Source organism: Lactuca sativa, chromosome 4 (genome assembly GCF_002870075.4).
Source record: "Lactuca sativa cultivar Salinas chromosome 4, Lsat_Salinas_v11, whole genome shotgun sequence".
NCBI lineage: Eukaryota > Viridiplantae > Streptophyta > Magnoliopsida > Asterales > Asteraceae > Lactuca > Lactuca sativa.
The window spans coordinates 352,917,509-352,938,808 of NC_056626.2; positions in this window are offsets into that span (position 1 = coordinate 352,917,509).

Consider the following 21,300-nt stretch of genomic DNA (forward strand, 5'->3'; position numbering starts at 1 on the left):
TGCCAAGCGGGGACCTGAATTCACTTGGGAGCACGAGGATTCAATGAAACAGAAGTACCCTGTGACAACTTGAAATTTCCATTCTGTATAACATAGCAAGTCAATAGAAGTTAGAACAGTTGTAGTGAATTTCCAGACTTTTGGTATAAGTTTGGGTATTTCAGGATTTACACTTTAAGGGATATCAGGAGAGAGGATGCACTAGGGTATTGTGCAACTCTGTTATTCCAAAGCTCTATGATATTAGAGTTTAATGCCTGAATAAAATATTTTCTGCCAAAAACCCCAAGAGTATATATAGGATTCTGAGCCATATTTATTCATTTGTTACATTTCCAACTAGAGAAAAGTCGATTTCTCTCTCAAGGATCTTCATCCGTTCACCCCCAATTGTAAGTACATCAATCCTAGAGTGTATTAAATAGTACTACATGACTAGATAACATGGAAATCATCCATAAAACCCAAAGAAAGGGTGTTCACAGCCCAAGATCCTCTTGGACCATGAACACTAAATTTTAGGCCAAAAGTGTGCCTTATGCCCCTATAGACCTTGGAACCGAACATAGAACAACCCTTGACATGTCTAGGCCTTAAAATCATTAAGAAACAAGGGCTAGAAGTGAGTTCACGGCCAAGGATGTTCTTGGGCCGTGAACTCCATTTTATGGTGCCAAAATGCCCTAAATGTCTTCCTTAAGCCAAGAGACTAGCCTAGCACTTCACCTTGATGTGTTTAGGACTCAAAACAACCAAAATACCATGGTCCATAGTAGATTACAGCCGCAAACACCAAGGGATTAGGTCCTAGGGCCGTAAACCCCTTTTAAGGGTGCAAATGACACCCTAACACCCTAGTAAGCCTTGATTTTTAGCATAGAATATTTCACCATTGAGCTAAGGACTTCATTGTGTGAAATGGTACTTCTTACCATGAGTTTACGGTCATAAACTCATGGGGGAGTGGTCCCAGGGCCGTGAACACTAACTAAGGCCATTTTAAGGCCTTAAACCCCCCCCCCCCCTCCAAACACTTGGTTAAAGCATGGGAACACTTAACCACTTAAACCCTTAGAGTTTTAAGCCACTTTTGGTGACCCAATTAGAGTTTGCGGCCAGGAGTTTATTCCCCTAGGACGTAAACTCCAACAAGCATGGTCTGTGTACCATAAACTCCCTTACAAAGCCTTACACTCCTTTGTTGCAACCCGATAGCATCCTACCACTGGACCAAAGTGTTTTCCTCACAATAGGATGTTTTTAAATTTTTAATTAGTGTTATTATCACTAATTGTTTATATACATATGTCTTCATATGTAATTAGGACCATTGTGTGTGTCTAAGTCTTCACTTGACACCAAGCACTTGTCTGACACTTCCTTTCAATCCGCTCCCTGCAGGTGAGGTCATACCCCTTAATCAATGATTTAAATGTTTATAAATGCTTTATGGGGGGGATACAAGTAGAATCATGCTAGTTATTATATCAATCACATTAGATTAATAAGCAACATTCAAATGATTTACTACTCATTAGCCGATTTACCAAACAGTTTTCTTCAAATGATTTTCATGAAAGTGTTACATGGTTAGAACTCCTTATTAAACTGTTCATTATACACTGTATGTTTCATTTTAAGCTAATTAACAATTGTGTTTTCACACAAATGTTCCTTTATACTTAAACTGTTTTATCAAACAATTACTTTCAAAACGTTTGATAGACGGACATCAAGTCGATCTTTTCTTAGATAGTAATCATGTTCAAAGGTTTTACAAAACTTATTTTATGCTTTGATATTGTCAATTGCATGCCTATATATGTATAGTTATATAAGCATTGTTTAAAAGACTTAGGAAGGCTAGCCGCCTTATTTCCTTATCACCGTTGAGATGTGGTCTGGTGGGGTACCGAATATCAGTCCGAAGGTCATTTAAGTATTAGTTATGTATCATGTGTACATATATAGTCATAAAGGTTCTTCCAGATAGTTCAATACCCTTGGGTAGCAACGGTACACTCCCAGGTTCATACGTACCAATTACATTACTAGTAAGCTACCATATGGGCAGTTTAAGAAGATACTAGAACTATTACTAGAACGAGATATCATACAATGAGTCAGTTCATTCATGAGTGTATACATGCTAGCATACACAATACATTACTATACATGCTAGTACACACAGTACATTACCATACATGCTAGATAGAGGGAGAACACACATTACAGCTAGCACACGGAGAACATTACAATACACTACTATACTATTACATAGATATGTTTACATGATTACGCTTACATGAGTACGTTTACATAGATACGTTTACATGAATGTGTTTACATATACGATAACAGGATAGACATCACTACACTACTAGAAAAACAGCCTTTTGCGACACTCAATGCGCGTCGTAAAAGGCTCAGACGACGCGCAAATGCGCATCAAGGAAGGCCCTGTCATAAAGAGAGACGACATGCTTTTGCGCGTCGTCTATAGACGACGCGCATTTACGATGCTCATTTACGACGCGCGTTTACGACACGCAATGCGTATCAAGGAAGGCCTTGTCATAAAGGAGGACGACACGCTTTCGCGTGTCGTAACCTTACGACGCGCGTGTTAAGGACATGCAATGCGTATCAAGAAAGCCCCTGTCAAGAAAGGCCATGTCATAAATGAAGATGACACACATTTTTGCGTATCATAATTTTAAATGTTTAAAAAAATACTATTTATAGATTTACTAATTTTCAAATTAAATAATACATTAAAAATCTCATAATACAAAATAAAATACCATAAATAACAAAGATAATTCATTTCACCAATATTTCAAATACAAATAATTATTCCAAAAGTGAGTCTTGCTTGAGTCTTGTTTCCTCCAAAGCTTCTAGCCATGCCAAAATATGATATCTTGAGTCTCGTTTCAAGAACCAAAATCACCTTCAATCACCCAATTAAACTCTAATGTTGGTAGACTGAGAGTTCCAAAATCAAGTTTACATTAACTTGTGCATTTGTGTTAACATCTTTAGCACAAGAACCAAAAAGAAGGGTGTTTCTTGATTGTTCAGCATTACTATGTGTAGGGCACACAGTGCATAGTATTGCAGTTCTTGCATTGCCTCCAAGAGAGTTTTGTAGTATGCGTGTTAGCTTCGAGTTAATTGTTAAGGCACACACCCAATTCCTCCTTTACTGCATCCAAATCACAAAACTTGTCAAACAGACATACAAATTGATTTCTCAAGCTCGAAGCTACTATGCTACACCCTTTGGGGGTAATTGTGTCATTTCTACAAAAAGATTACTTTTCAAACAAACCCTAGATGGCCCATACATACCACTACATAAGACTAGTGGACCAACTTTGTTATGGCTTAGGGGCACTTTTGTCATTTAAGGAATTCCAACAAGAAATTGTATTCTTATTCATGTTTTTAAAAGTATTCTTATTCATGTTTTTAAAAGTATTCTTATGCATTTTAATATCGTGTGAATGATTAAGATTAATATAAATTGTATTCTTATTCATGTTTTTAAAAGTTAGTTAAAGAAAAAAATATGTACCATTCGTAAAATTTGATGAGATCTTGAACTCATTTCATTCAATGCAGTCTCCCCAATTTTTCTCTCAATTATATTTTACGTCTTCCATTATATTATCAGACATATTTTTGTGTAATGAGTAAAGAACATGAATGATATTTAGTATTTACCTTCTGACACATAGATGAGTTCCTTTAAATGGTTGCATTCTCTCAAATTAGCTTCTGTTAGTTTTTCTACAACTGTCGCTTTCTAAAACAACAAGCCATAAAGAACTTGAGAACATTTTGGTTAAATGAATTAAGCTGAGAAATGAAAATTCTAACCTCTAGGTCATCAACGGCTTTCCTCATGAGGCAAGCAATACGCTGGAATAAAAACATAAAAATATATATATTAAAAGAGAATATTAGTTTTATATTAAAAAAACATATTTCACGTTCTTAATTTTACAGAAAGAAGAAACTTTTCTGTAACAGCATGCATACATGAGGTACTTCACCACTCATCCTGCTGATGCTTTCGTCTAGAATCCCATTTACTATGCTTAGAAGCGACTGTGTAGGGGCAATCTCGACAATAAAAGATTTTGAAATTATACAAGTGTAAAATGTGAATATTGATGAATTCAAAGGGACAAAAAGCATTAAGGAAATCACATCCAAACTGTTAGAGTTCATCAACTCTGAGATTTTTGTTGCAGGAAGATCAAAATAGCCACCATGTTTCATCTGAGACACTTCATGAAATCTATGTCCAACATGATGCATCATGGCACTCGTAGCCTCTGCAGAAAAGGAAAAGGAAAAGGGTATCATTAGTCTCAATAGACAGTAACACACTCACTATGTATGGCCAAGGCAGTAACTTTGTGTATCATGAGCTCCATCAAAAAATTCCACACATCAAGGCTATATATAATATTATAATTCAATTTCCCTATAACAATAAGCAATTAAAGATTATAATTATTATATTGCCTAAGTACTTTCATAGGAGTAAAATTAGATTCCCATAAGTGGCTCATAACAGCTCCTTTCCATGTTGCCCTGAATTTTGTAAGCCATTCTGATTTATGGTCAACTTCTGAGGTAATCCAGCAGGTCCCACCAAAACAAGATGTTGTACATGCTCAGGATGCTTCATTTTGGTAATAGTTTGAAATCATTAGATTAATGTAATTTAGATTTGAGACATGAAAGTTTTTTTTGTAATATTTATCATCAGGAGAGTTACTTTCAAGGCATATTTAGATACAACATATCCTCCAAAAGAATGCCCAAGCAAAATAAACTTATCAAGGTGTTTGGCTTTTCTCCATTCCTCATGGGAATCAATGAACCAATCCTCAGTTTCTGCATTATCATTCAGAGATACAAGTATACAAGCATTAGATACTAAGGTTTTAGGGTTTACGGTTTAGGATTCAGTTATGACCATGATAAGAACATATTGAAGGCGAGTTACCTTCAGGGTTTTAGGGTTTAGGGTTTCTGCATTATCATTCAGAGATACAAGTATACAAGCACTAGATACTAAGGTTTTAGGGTTTATTGTTTAGGCTTCAGTTATGACCATGATAAGAACATATTGAATGAGAGTTACCTTCAGGGTTTTAGGGGTTAGGGTTTCTGCATTATCATTCATAGATACAAATATACAAGCATTAGATACTAAGGTTTTAGGGTTTATGGTTTAGGCTTCAGTTATGACCATGATAAGAACATATTGAAGGAGATTTACCTTCAGGGTTTTAGGGTTTAGGGTTTCTGCATTATCATTCAGAGATACAAGGCGATGTGCTTTTCTTGCTGCTTGTTGGTCGCTTTTTACCCTTGCTCGACTGAATAACAAGAGGAAAGTTATAACAGTAAAAAAGATATATTAAAAAAGTAAAAACTTCACCTGAAATAAATACATACCTGTTCTTTCTCTGAAAGCAACTCACTGTTTGTGACATGAGGCTTCAACATAAAATCTATCAGCTTTATGACAACATCTTCCTGTTTGCAGAACAGACATAATATTTAATTAAAGTAATTTAAAAAAAAATTGTGAAAGAAAGATATAAAAACTAAACAAACCTTCTTTGCAGAAGTCTTGCCAATTGGCATGTCAAACAGATCACAAAATTCCAAAAGCTTCTCTTTATTATACTTGTCAAGCTTTTCTTTCACTTTCAGTTTTAATTTTTCCTGTAACAATAAATATATTTGATTATTATTTATCGTGCTTCATGATATTTTAATCGTATTCTATTTAAGATGATATGATATTTGATAAATGAAATGTATCTTACATCACTCTCTTGCCAAACGAAGCCAGAAAACCGCAAGATATTCAACTTGACCTGAATAGCCTGCAATTCAAACAAAGAATCCACTTTTAAAGAAAATAAACAGAAATAAAAATAAAAATAAAAATAATCAAATTACACTTCATACTAAATGCCTATAAATGCAACATATGATGACCGACTTTAACTTATTACATACTTCATTTATCTTATTATAATTTGCACGATATAACTTTATGATTACTTTATATGATTTCATCGTTTATAGAGAATTTTTCTTCTGATATACAGTCTTTGTACTTGTCTCAAACTACAGATTGATAATAGTTAAATATTTTGATAATAAAATCTTATTCACCCACAAATATTCACATTTACAATTAGGGTCTTTTATTTAGGTACAATGCTATAATAAGAGGAATTACCTATTTGCCCTTGTCACAATTTTCTTTCTGTGGTCTCGTATTTTCTTGTTAGATCAAGAAAATCAGGTTAGTTGATATGATTTATATATACAGGAGATGAGTTTTATGACGCCCCAAAAGAATTCCAAGACTACCCTTGTACAAAAGATGATGAAAAAACCTTACAAAAGGAAAATCTTGATAAAAAGGTAGAAACTTTAGAAAATGAAACAAGTGAAGAAATTCATACCACTCTACCTTATGAGAGAAGAAAACTAATAAATGTAGCAGGAATTGATGTTGAGGTGAATATTTACAGAGACATAAGTAACGGAAGAACCGTAATTACCAAAATGCCCTCGTTAACTGATTGTGATGAAACAGCTGAACCTAGTGAGTGAAGAGACGTGTTGCTTTTATTCAAGTTTAACAACCATGATCTCCCTTTTGAAATAAAGGAAATAATCGTATCGGATTTAAGATTATTGACTCTTCTAGAGCCTGGACTTCCATCTTGGGTAATTTTCTCCCAATCTTACCCTGTTTCTTGCCATATTTATCGACCATGGATGTGCCCTTTAGCAAGAGCTCTATATGTCATCATCTCCATTGTTACAGTTGCCATTGGTTTCTATGATGTTTACAAAAATGTCCATGTTCTTAAAGCAACTGCTTCACGATTATGTGGGCCACTTTTTGATTAGATTGAAACGTGGGAAATTGTGTCGAGGATTAAGTATTTAGGGACGATGCTTTTTTTTGTATAATTCCGAAAAAGCCCTTGTGTGGTTGTACCTAAATAAAAGATGAGAAACACAACATATTGAACTCACCTAAGTTGATCCATTGCAATCACCTTGAAATGTTTTGTGAGAGCATCAAAATTTCTGAAGAAGAAGCCCTAAGCAGCTGCATATCGATGAACCATAACAAGAGTTAGTGAATCCTCCTTGCTGTCGAAGGTGAAAGTGTTGATAAATCTTGGTTCACTGCTGGAAGAACGAAACCTAAGATGCATAGAGAGAGTAGATGCATAGAGTGTGTGCGACTATTTACAAATTATCAGAATGGGATCGAGAAGCAGAAAAGTACGGGGGGAGGATCTTGCACCTAAGAAATCAAACAAGAATGAGAATAAGGGAGAAGGAACGAAGAATACCTAAGATGAATAGAGAGTAGAAGTGGGCATCGTGGAATGAAGAGGATATTGCGGTCTCCTCCACAGGGATGTGAACAAACCCTAACCAATCAACTCCAAAAATATAGGCATCTTTCACTTCGATTGATTGAAGATAATGAAATCGACTGGAGACATTGAAGCGAACGATTGAACATAGTTGAAGAGATAAGAGTATAACAATATCAAGAAGTATTACCTAAAACTTTGAATCAAAAACGACATGAAGTCGAACCGGAGGTTGAAGAAGGTGCGAGTTCATCCAAGTTCTCATCATCTGAATTAATTAGGGATTTAAATATGGGTTTTTTTTTCTATTGGGCATTTTAGGGATGATGTGCTAGGGTTTTTCCAAGATGATGATTTAGGTAGGGTTCAAAATCGAATTGAGATATTGGGGCTTTATATGAATGAATGAAATATGAAACAGCGATTTGATTTTCATGTTGAATATTTTGTGAATGAATAAGAAGATGATTATGGTGAAAGAGAAGGGTAGAGAGAAAGGTAGGAGAAAAGTAGCAAGTGTGGATCGATTTCATGAGGGTTGACCCACTTATCATTGTTATCTTCCATCCCTAAAGTCATAGGCGTGGCGTCTTTTTTCTTTAGAGCCACCGTAGCTGCCATATTCTTTCCCTCAAGCCACCATCACTACGAAGATCAGTGAGATGAGACAACATTTGTTACAGCCATGGGAGATCTCTACGAAATCGCAGGATGGGTTTTAGGTTAGAGAAAGAGAGAGAGAGAGAGAGAGAGAGAGGGGAAGACGAAGACCCTAGGCTTCTTTCATGCTAATTGGAAGAAGAGGCAGGGTTTTAATTTTTGAGATTTCATTTCCCACATGAAACGCGTGTTTCATTAAAAAAAATATAAAGCGACACACTTACATGACGCACATCTTATGAAAGGCATCCTCCGTATTTCTTTTTTTTTCTTTTCTAACACTAATTTTAGGGCGCGCACAAAACGCGCTTCCTCTATCCTTCAAATTTTAGAAGAGATGACATTATTTTTGGGGCACACACTTTTGCGTATCGCAAGTCACCGTGTGTCATTGTTTGCGCGTCATTAAAGGGCTTTTTTCTAGTAGTGCTAGGTGCTATAGCATGGAACAAGTTCAGGATCTAACTATACCAATGAATCACAACGCATAGTGATAGTTATATTGGGTATACATGATCATAGTAATGTGGATGTATCCATCACATTAGGCTTTATCCCTCAAATAAGGCAAAATTAGTACAGAAGTAGTCATTTATTACAAATACTACAGTACTTACTAGATTCAATAGATTTAAGGTAGTTAGTATGGTTGTAGTTTTAATACTACGCCATAGTACTATTTCCTTTTCCCATTACATTCACTTCGTGAACATTCACACGATGCACGGTAATGTAGTAGCTATATTTTTGGTTAATGATAGCCGTATTTGGGAAAATACACACTCTTACAAGAGACACACACACACACGGATACTAGATTCCTTGGTAGAAGGATACAGTTAGTAGGAAACATAGGGTTTTCTAGGAAGTTTATATACATACACATACTTACAGTTCATATACATACAAATACTTACAGTTCATACACATACAAATACTTACATACAAATTAAGACACTAAAATACTTATGATCTCACCAGCTTTAAAGCTGATACTCTCTTTCAAAATAACTTGTATCCTCAGGTCAACCATAGACAGGTACCGATGCAAGGTTAAGAGAAGATGGTGCTCGTTCAAGACTCATCTTTCATTTTGATTTATGTTTTAGTGTTTATCATAATTTGACAGAACACACTTGTATTAAAATTATATTATTAATGCAATGGATGATTGTTGCTTGTTTACTACTTTTCATTGTTGTGATACTGTATATGACGTCCTCCACCCTAGAACGTTTCTACCGTTCATGGTTTTAGGGTGTGACATACCCCCATCTTTTCCCAAATCCATGATTTGTAATCTATTTTCGAATTTCGGGACGAAATTCCCTTTAACGGGGGGATGATGTCACAACCCGAAACTTTCGTTCTGTACTCTTGGTCGTTTTCTTATCAACATTGAACTCGATTCCATTCTCTTTTAACATCGTTTAAGGGTTCGTTTAAGTGTTCTAACCTTGAGCAAAACAAAGAATGAGATTAGGAATTATTCAGAATGTCGTATAGAAGCAAAACCGCGCCATACACCCTCATCAGAGGTGTGTACGGCCGCACATATGGGTGTGCGGCCGCACACACACCCTTATATATATATGGTGACCCCCTTCAATCATTCCTTTCTTCTGGCTGCACTCTACTCTCTCTCTACTTTATCTCTCTAGAAACTTCATCCAAGAACACTCTAAGGGCCTCAAAAACATGAAATACTCCATCATTCAGCTTGTTATACTAGTAAGACACCTTGATCTAAGCCCAAAAATCTTCATGTTCTTCGTGTTCTTCATCACTTGTAGGTGTACGGCCGCACACCTTCATAAGGTGGCCGTACACACCTCAAAGACCCTCCGAAGTGAGAGTTTTACACCCTATCTTCTAGTTGGACTTGATTTGAGCCTTGAAACACCTGAAAAAATCGAATTTTGGAGCATAGATGAAGAGTGTACGGCCGCACACCCCTGTATATGCCCGCACACCCCTCTGTAAGGCCGCACACTCTTGTGTGCAACCGTACACACCTCCTGGCCGCACACATACCAAAATCCTTGATTTTGTGACTATACGCCTCTCTCGTTCGATCATTTATGGCTCCGACACTTAGTCGAATCATTTCCATGTCCTTAGGGTGGTTTCCCATCATGTTTTGTCATGAAATACCCTAATCTAATACATATATGTGTTAATATATGTTAATAGGATCCACTTGCTTACAAAACATCAGTTGACACTCAGCACTCATAACCGATCGTACACCTGAATCCTACGTTAAACAGTGAGTTCATACCCCTACGCTTTTTCCGATTTTTTCATGTTTTCAGGGGGGAATACAAGCAAAAGTACAAGGAAACTTGTGCTCAAAGTATATTATTTGTTTAATATAATTATATGATCAATATGCTTTTAACACGGAAAACATTTTTACCAAACGATTAAGAAATCAACTCGTAGAAAAAGTTTTCAAAACTAAGGGAATGAACTTGTGAATCGTATCGTAAAATATGCTATTTTATAAAGGATTCATGCAAACCATAAGCAGGATTTTCAGTATTATTACTTGTAAATTTGTTAGTCTAATTTTGGAGACACGTCCTTGGTAACACTCTACCGGAATCCAAATGTAGGACTAGCACTTGTGACTAGAATCTCTTGTAGGGAGAGCGTGACTATCGTGTATATATCTATATGGGATTGACTATCCCGCACATAAACTGCTAGCTACAGTTAGGCAGACATGCTTGGGATGACAAAGTCATAAAGGATATTGGCCCCCTACATGCAATATCAAGTTAATGTATGGTTATAAAACACGAAACCTATATAACAGAGATTTAATTCTATAATAATGAATCAAGTGAACTAACCTCAAAGTAATAACCGATTTGATTACTAGAGGGTATTAATAATACCTTCAGGATTTAGTTCGCCACATATTTATTAGTTTTATATACGTAATAAGGCGAATATACTTCAAGTAACCAGAGTCTTTCAGAGAAACTATGTTAAATGATATAAGTATGGTTGATACTTGTACACTTCATCTCAGAACGGAAAACCAACCACCTAATTTGAGGGAAAATATAGGATTTTCCCGGGATAAATCAATTTATGATAAACAGATTGTTCAACAAGTAACTAACGAATGTTCAAACATACTTCCTATAAGAAAATATAGGATTTTCTTGGGAAACACTTTTCAATGGATCAAAGAAACATTTTTCATCAAAACTAAATACTTATGAACTCACCAGCTTTATGCTGATACTCTTTCAAACTGCTTGTATTCTCAGGACAACAATAGACAGGTACTCTTGTCAACTTTTGGAGATGATGGAGCATTTTGGAGTCACATCTTTTACTTTTGTTATATACTGTTCTGTACAGAATATATTTTCAAACAGATGTAAATAATCATATTGTAATGTAATGGCTGTGTTTACTTTGCTTACCATGATACAACTGTTGTGATACTACGCATGACGTCAGCCGTCCCCGGACGTTTGCGCCGTTATTTCTGTCGGTTCGGGGGTGTGACAGAGATTGTCCCATGTACCATTCCCAAAGGGTCCATATGGTTCTATTGCCAAAACGAAAGGGCATTGGTTGCGAAGATGCCAAATTTACCTGAAAGATCATAAGGCTGGTAAAGTCAATAAGTTTGACTCTACTTCAAGTAAAGTCCACTATCTAACTTGATTAAGTTTCTATTCTAAGATTCTTATTACATGACGTGACTGGGTCACATGTTGATGTTTTAATAATCAAAGGAAAAGTGAAGGAAACTTAAAGAAAGAGTATGCTGAATTAGATCGCAAAGATGGATTTGTATCGCTTGATTGAAGATCGGATTCTTGAGCTACTCTTAGGAGTTATGATAGATTGCTAGTAAACATGTAATAGCATAGTTTTCATTTAAAGTTGCATTGTAAGGAAATGTTTTTTTTTCGCATTTTATAAATAAATAAAAGTTTGTTTTACTTTATTTTATATCTCCTTGCAATGGCATTTATGAAAACTTGATGTTTGTATGTTTCTAGCAATATTGAAAAATATGAATTTAAATCTTTCATTTGTGGTAGTGTCTAAATTTACCAAATAAAGAAAGCTTCCCATCATCCAAGTTTTTAGTTGGATAGAAACTTGGAATCATACAAGTTGTATAGTATGATGAATGAGAACTTTCAGCTTTGGAAAATTAAGACTAGTTCCTTGTTCACATTTATATGTGAGTCAAGTAAAGGACTAAGGGATCGAGTACACAATCTTTTGCACTAATCAAGTCCACCATAAAATATCTATAAGACTATTCGTTATGATTTACTAAAGTTTCGTAAATATGGTTACACTTACAAGTTTAAGTGTAATTCTGATACATTGAAAAAAAATTCGATGTATGGCAGAACAAATTAGAAGAATAAAATTATGCAGAAGGATAAAAGTTTCTCAAATATGAAAAGATGGAAGAGTACTTTAGTATCATGTTATATGGTCATCTTAATGATTAAGAGGCCTTATCACATTTCATCCTCTAAGTGCATTCTGATAGCTAAGAAGAGGAGCTATGAATTGTTGAAGTGGTCCAAGATTGTAACTTGAGTGACATATCTTAAAGGAAGGCTTCTTAACACTAGTCAAATATAAGAGTAAAAGTATCCTACTCTTGTACATTTGAAATTGGTAAGTTGTGATGTTTTGGATAAAACAAAGACCAACTAAGACCAAATGTGTGAAGTGTTTGTCTTGATAAAGAATCCAAACTATCTCTTGAATATTTGGCAAGATAGTCTTATATGTCAAGAGGACAGTGGGAGTCTTAAAGATCCAGGAAGAATTTCAAGATCTAATCAAGAATAAAAACATGTAGTTTAACACTAGCACACGACGTGAGGTTTATAACCTATCGTGTTGACATATTTCTATTTATGTGCCCATTCCAGTTAAAGTTGGATTTGCATACGAGTTCTTAGAGTTCTCAATTGGGTTCCTAACAACTTGGAAGCAATGTCAGGCCCTTGAGCTGCCAGATGGCAAGAAATTCAGATTGAGTCCAGTAGATATGAGTTTGGATTTGTCATTAACTGTGTCTTGTGATTATGGTTTTGATAAATTCACATGGATAGGAACAAATACACCATAAAAATCTAAGTCTCATAAGGTTTCTCTCCGATTCATGAAAATGATGGTGAGGAAACTCTTTCACTAAGTAGAATTTAAGTAGATAGCAATTATGATATTTGCATTCTCAAAGTCATTAGTGGAGAATGTGTGGTTAACTTGCACACTAACATGGACTTGTGAGGAATGGCAAAGGTCCAAACAATTGAGACTATGATTACGGCATCCCTTTTCATAGTTCTGAAATTGTTTAGACGCACGTGTGTGCTATCTAAGGAAAGCTGTATGATTTTGATAAAGTTTTATCAAATCATCTCGTATCAGAAGTTTGAAATTTGGTATGAAAGTCAATACAATATTGATTTCTAGAAGTCCAACAGATTTCTGAGTACATATCAAAGCTAGTGGGAGCATATGTGTTATGCTAATAATCATCATGTTAGTGGGAGCATGATAATTATTGTTAGTGTTGCAAGTTATCAATGTTAATTATAGAAAACAAAAGGTTTCAATTGGGAAAAAGTTGTTTTGCTATAATTAATGGAGAGGAAATTATACTTCATTTCAATTCTAAAAGCTTAGATTTAGGTTTTAATCATCTTTAGTCAAGGATATATATGAATTTTGTGTTGGAATGGCTCAACATAAGGAAAATCTATATATGTGTCTATTATTTGCGTTCTAAAATTCGATTATGATTACGACATCTCTTTTCATAATCTGAATTATGAGAACTTGGCAAATAGAAATATTGTAGCAAAAGGACTAGTCTAGTATCATGTCTTTATGTGGGACATCATAAATCGTATCCGATATGCTTTGGGTACAGGATCGATTGCATGTGCTACAATATTTATCCTTTCTAAATTTTCCAAATGCCTAAGGCATTAAGAAGGGAAAAGGTCCAGAATTGTATATGACTAAAATGATTAAGCAATTGTCGAGGAAAATCTAAGGTTTACCAAAGATTGGTTGCCTCAGGGACAGTTAGAAGTACAGTGTTAACTTTGGAAGGACCATATTGACATATTCTGTAAAGAGGCAACTCTTGTTCAAGAGTAATAGTCAAAAAGGGAATATGGAAATGTTCCCATTGGTGGAAGTTATTCATTAAATCTGTGTAAGATTAGGAAACTTAATGCAAGAAGAATGTTCAAAGGCAATGAACTTTGAATATGAGACTTCGGTTCCATGGAGTTGGTCTCCATCGTAATACTCTGTAATGTATGTTGACAAGTCTTTGTGACGATGTGCATAATCATTACAAGAGGACTAATGCATAAAAGTTTAGAATCTAACAGATTTAGGTAAATGGTAGGAATTTGGAATTCTTGCATTTGTAGTAAGGAATTGGGAGTGTGAAATGAGAATCATTGGAATTATGTTCAATCGATCTATTTCACAAAGGATATCTTTAGGATAAAAAGGATATCTTTAGGCCCCTCGATAATTTAGTGATCACACCCCGAAGTGCTTGGCCAAGCCAGGACTGATTTGATTTGTTCAATTAGTCAGTCATCATGAATTAGAAATCAGGATACAACAAATGGATAGAGAGTATGATTTTAATCCATTTCTCAGTGCATATGATATCTAGAATGGAGGAATATATGATCCCTTATCTTATGGACAAGTAATTGACAAAGGTTAGAGTTTGACAACAGCTTTTGAGAGCTATGATTTCAAGTTAGGTTTTGAAGTCATAATCAATAATAGTTTTAGACATATCCAAGTGGGAGACTTTTGGATTAGTGTCTAAGTTCATAACTATAATTGGTATGTACTTGACCCGACTCGACATGGTCTATTTGGGTTGCATGGCATTGGAACATTTGGATAGACCGTTTGTGAGAAGAGGACATTGGGACATATTAATTTATTATAAGTTCAAATATATTAATATGAAATCATGTTATTTAATTAGTATTGATCAAGAATTAATTTGTACTTAATTTAGTGATCAAAAGAGACTAATTAAATATATGGGGATTGATTGTGTAAATCATTCATTCTTATGTATGTGGGCTTATGATCCAAGATTCCTTATGTTGGGTTTAACCTATATGGTGACCCATGGATACTCCATGGATGTTAAAACCCATGGAGCATAAGGAATGGGTAAAGTCATGGGTTACATGATGTAACCCTAATGTGCACACTATATAAGGACCCCTTTAGCTCAAGAAATTGGCACTAGTGATACATATATGAGGGCTAGCCGATTTGAGCATGAAGTGTCTTCTTCTCATGGTTATTCCAAGTGTTGATGATGTTGTGTGAACCATTTGAGGTGTCACACTTGGGGCACTAGGATCTCGAGCATCATAGAGTCAAGCTACATCAAGAGGTATGTATTCTAACTTGTTATATTACCCAAGTATCAAAAGATTGTATGCTAGATAGAGTAATACCTTGGAATATTCATATTTGCATGTATAATAAAGAAAACATAGGTCCAAGTTATTTAGGTCTACATGTACACTTAGGAGTGTTAGAATGCTTAAAACCCAACAATATCAACTTTTCATACCTTCAACAAAGATTTCACAATTACGCTTTACGATGTTCAATATAACTGAAACTACTATAGTTGTTAATAAAGTTGATTTGGTATCTTGTGTTTAATCTCAAACATTCATTAGAAAGGAAGTCATATAGCAAAGTGTATAGTTCCTTAATCATTTTTTCTACGCCTTAGTGAAAGTATCATTAGGAATCCTCTTCATAAGGTTCACATATGTCAAATAAACTACATTATTTTCCTTCAAAGATCCCTTTCTTGAAGTTGGAATATGTGAATGTCATTTATATAATAAAGATAACAATGTCCAAGATTAGTTTGATTTAAAATAGGTTTAATTCAAAAGTGCTTGTATATAGACCTTGATTTTATTTATAAAATGTTGATATTTACTTCACAACTTTATTAAGAGATCTAGCCTCATAACAAAATTTAATCATTACAGAATATGAATATTATCGTTATGAAAAACGATTGAGTAAATGATCAAACATTTGAATAAAATAACTAAAACTTAAATTTAGACATGCTAAATTAAAACATATTTTGCTCCAAAACAAATATTGTTTTACATTACAAGTAATTTTTGTTCTAAGCATAAAAAGTAAACTAAACTCTTAGAGTGTAGTTCCAACTGGATTGTGCACAACTTGGATACATTTCAATAAATATTTGCACGACATTTTCAAATATTAGATTAACATTTAAGTACCAAGTATGTAAGTGTTATATTAAATGTATGAGTTTTATCTAGTAGATACAAGAAGTACTAGTCTCTTGCAGACTTTCTTTCCAAATAAGAGGAGTAAATCCTCTTCTAGTGTTAAATTTCTTCACAAAAGAAACAAGATTCATCTATGTGGGCTTTAGTAGATTTCTTGGGCTTAAAGGTGTGAAGTCCATAAAACATGAGCCTCTTAGATCACACAAGGTGATTCTTTTAGCCTTGCATTATTAAAATGTTTTCAACTAGCATGAAGTAAAATATCACTGTATTTATTGGAATATTGCTTGACCTGTTATATCATATATATATATATATATATATATATATATATATATATATATATATATATGTGTGTGTGTGTGTGTGTGTGTGTATGTGTTTAAATTATCCATGACTTCCTAGAAACCATGAATAAATATTCCTAGCTTGATGTTATAAACATCTTAAGCATCGAAGTGATGCCATTACTATGTATCATGTTCAGGTTTAATTGCTCAAAGCATATAGTTTAGGACTTGGACCTTTTAAGTGTATACAATTTCATATCTCTTATGAGATTGTCTCTTAAGGGATGAACTCATTCATTGAAGTTGTATCTATTTAATGTTATTGTTTCATTAAGTCATTAATGATAATGAGAATGGATTACTTTACTACAAAATTTTTAGCGAAATTCATTTAGTATTTTCAATATTTAATCTTTAATTATTAATACCCTTTTAGTTTCCAAAAATATTAATTCTCAAAGTCTAGGATCCATGTTGCAAAACAAATAAATGGTTAGGTATCATTTATTCCATCCATTTGAATTCAATTCGGTAGAAATCGATTATCAATTATATCTCACTATATAACTCCTAGATTTATGGGATTGCTAATAACAAATTTAATAAGACATGTTTGATTCTATCTATGCCTTGAATCTCTCTTGCTTAGGTATCTTTATCACAAAAGATTTCCGATCAAATTGTGCAATTTGAAAAACTCGTGTAATCGGCATATAACTTGGTTATAGAAATCGCGAAGACACCCCGACTATCAAAAGATAAAACTAAGCGGTTAGGTGTTCTTTATCCCACTAGTGCATATAAGAGACATGCGGGTGTTCTTCAAAAGGATTGCATGGATTTGAGTTTTGTAAAAAAGATCTGTATATGTTTTATAATTCTAGTTTAAAAACATATGATATCATGGTTATTACATGCATATAATAAACCATGGTATCAATTTTCCAAAGAAAATTACCTTTTAAAGGTTCTTTATAAAAAGCTAGTTTTTATTTAATTTGATGCAATTGAATTTTAATAACCGGTATTAAGATTGAATTCATTTGAACCTTTTAGATCTTTAATAAAACTTCCTTTTATTACTTATATATTTGGAGTTTGTTTAGGTTATAAAAATCTCCATTTTAAAACTTATATTGGAGTATTTCAAAATTTGCCGTTATTAACAATATTAACTTGTTACATCTTACGTCCAATTTTTGAAAACCCAAACTCCATGTGATGTTTATTTTGTCCAAAATTATTTAGCATGTGAAAAACTAATTTATCAACCACACATAATAATTGCATAAAATAAACAAGAAAAACATGCATAAAAAGATATGCGCGTAAACATAACCAACTAATGACATTTTTTTGAGCCAATACAAAAATGTCAAGTCCATTCATAAAGGGACATTTAAGGGGACCCAAAAACTTCTTGTAATGTTGTTGTATAAGCTCTCACTTATGTAAACACTCATTTCTTACAAAAGATTGGAAAACTTCTTTAAACGAAAAACTGCAGCTTTCATGACACTTTTCAGAAAGTGTCATCTTTCTGTTCAGCACCTTTCTAGCACATGTGTAGCATTCATGACACCTTTCAGAAAGTGTCATGTTCTGCCGAGCACATGTTGAACTCCAAAAGTTTCCTTTTGTCTTCAAAAAAATGGTTCAAACATCATTTCTTGTTACATATTTGTACAAATAAATTAATTCTAAAAACTAATCTATTTCTTTAGAAAAATAACCAAGAAAAACTAATCTATTTAATTGTTACATACCATATGAATAAATAAATTATTACAACCATTTTATAACCAAAATAACCAGCACAACAACATAACGACACATTGGTCATTGGCTAGTTTATGCTCATCATATACATCAATATACACATCAAACAACCTTTGTTTTTCTAAGACAACTTTAAATGACAAAAGATGCATGAAACTTTTGTCACATAAAATAACAAAAAAGTTGTCATAGAAAATATGGATGAACCTATTTTTATACAAAAACAAGTTATCCATATTCTCCAAAAACTAATATTTCATAAATCGAAAATTTAACCAAACTTGCAAGATGGCTATGATACCAATTGTTGGGTTTTAGTTCAAAAATAGTTTAATAAACTTGAAAAACATGGCAACGGAAGACTTTAATTTTTTTGAAATAACATAAACATTTTATACCCACCAAAGTTATTCTTTCAAGTTATGGAAAGATTAAAACACCAACCAAAGAAGAGATGAAAAAAATAACAACCTTTGTAGTTCTTTGGGTCTTCTCGGGAGGCTTGGAAGCTGATAAAAAATGTGGAGCCTTTGAGACACCAATAATGACTCAACTTGATGTAGTTGCTAGTTCAAAACTCTTAAACCTTTAAACTTATAGTTCATAACCAATATGAACTTAAAGAGGGCTTTAAGATGCATGTGTTCTTCAAGGTTTCTAACCAAAACTAGAGATAAAGGGAGAGGGAAGAGAGGATTCAGATTTTTCATCAAGGAATGAATGAGCAAATAATTCAAGTGCAAGCTCTCTTATTTATATGCATAAAGTGAAGTTATTAACCATTAGTCCTTAACACTATAAGAAAACTTGTCCCTATTGTCATAAACATGTCTCCCATGCCTTTAAAGCATGATTAGACAAATTATACACTTCTTCTTTTTATGCACTAGGTTACAACCTACGGAAACCAGGGGTAAAAAATTTACAAAAAACTTATATTATTAATAAGAGTTAATTTTGTTTAACATTTTTTGTATTGATTATTTAAAATTAATATTAATATATATTTGTAAAAAAGTATATAAATTTGAATAGATGTTGAAGAGAAACACAAGCAATCAATGGAAAGGTAAATATGAAGATAAATAAAATGCAACTTTGAATATGTGAATACTTTATGTAGTGTGAGGGCCAATCAATATTTTTTGATTTGAGGGAGCAATCAGTAAACACCATGTGGCATCTATTAAAGTCTGAAAAAGAAATATCGAAACATAATCAATATTATGGATTGCAATGCTATATAAAAAATAAAATATTAAAAAATGTAATAAAAAAAGAACAAAAACACAATTGTTTTAATTAAAAAACTACGAAGCATTTATAAATTTCTAAAAACTTCCTTATATACAACATTGGAAGTTTTGTTTGTAAGTCTACCATCCTTATCTAAAATTAACAATTTTAATCATTCTCTACTTCGAACTCTAGATAAGGCAACATACAACTGTCCATGTGAAAAAAACAGGATGTTTGAGATACAGACCAACCTTTGATAACAATTGCCCCTGACTTTTATTAATTGTCATTGCAAAAGATACAACCAAAGGAAATTGCCTTCCTTGAAATTTGAAGGGAATTTTTTTTAGATGGACTTAAAAGCATTCTTGGAATAAAGGTTTGCTTTCCAATATTAGTTCCAGATATGATAATTGTGTCAATAATACGTTTGCCCAGAGATTTCACTTGTAGTCTAGTGCCGTTACATAAGCCATTTTTCTGATCAATGTTTTTTAGTAACATAATTGGAACACCGACTTTTAAAATTAACTTGTGATTTGGCAAACCTGATACTTTAAGACCATTTAAAATATCTAGGGAGTATAAATTGGGATCAAACTGATAATGAACAAACTCTGATTGGCAAAGACTATCTGAACTTAAATATTCTACTTCGTCTCTGGGAAACAATGCTATCAAGCGATCATTGATTTGTTGGACAACTTCATTTTTTGGAACTAGTATAGCTCTTTCTTGAAAATAACTCATAATGTTGAATTTGTCCAAGATTGAAGGATATATAAACTCAATTAATGAACCTATAGGATCATGTGGATCATTAATGAGAATATCATCCGGAACATCAATAATCGCTTCACCATGGTTCGAACCACCAACTTTTTCTTCTCCTATATCCAAAAGCCAGTTTGCAAAATTATGTATTTTTCAAATATCAGATGGATCCCTTCCAACGATTAGTCTAATGTTTATTGTTAATCTATGGATTTTACATTGTTTTCATATATATAAAGAACATAACGAAGCATTAACGATATTTTGTCTACTGCCTCCTTGAACAACAGGTAGAATCCATCTGAAGTCTCCTCCAAAAGCAATTGATTTCCTTCCAAATGGAATTATTGAGTAGATAGACTTATCAAACTTACACACATCTTTAAGAGCTCGATCTAAAGATTCAAATGCATGATTGTGGACCATAGGTGCTTCATCCCAGATAATCAATGAGCTTTTTCTTACTAATCTGCCAAGTTCACTATCAAGCGGTGTGACAATCTGAAATTCGTTCTGTCATCGTAACCCGTTCCATCGTTAAAAATTCGTCGTCATAAATTATTTTCGTTTCATTTCTAAATTAAGTAATTAAATTTGAATTTGCTATTATGACTTAATAATTGTCCAAACGCATTAGAAACTCGTGAAAATGCCCCAAATTATTATTTAGAAAAATTTTAGTTTTATTCCGTCAAGTTATAAAATAATTAAATCGGGTACGACCAAAAGCCTCACTTATCAACAGTATCGGGTAGAATT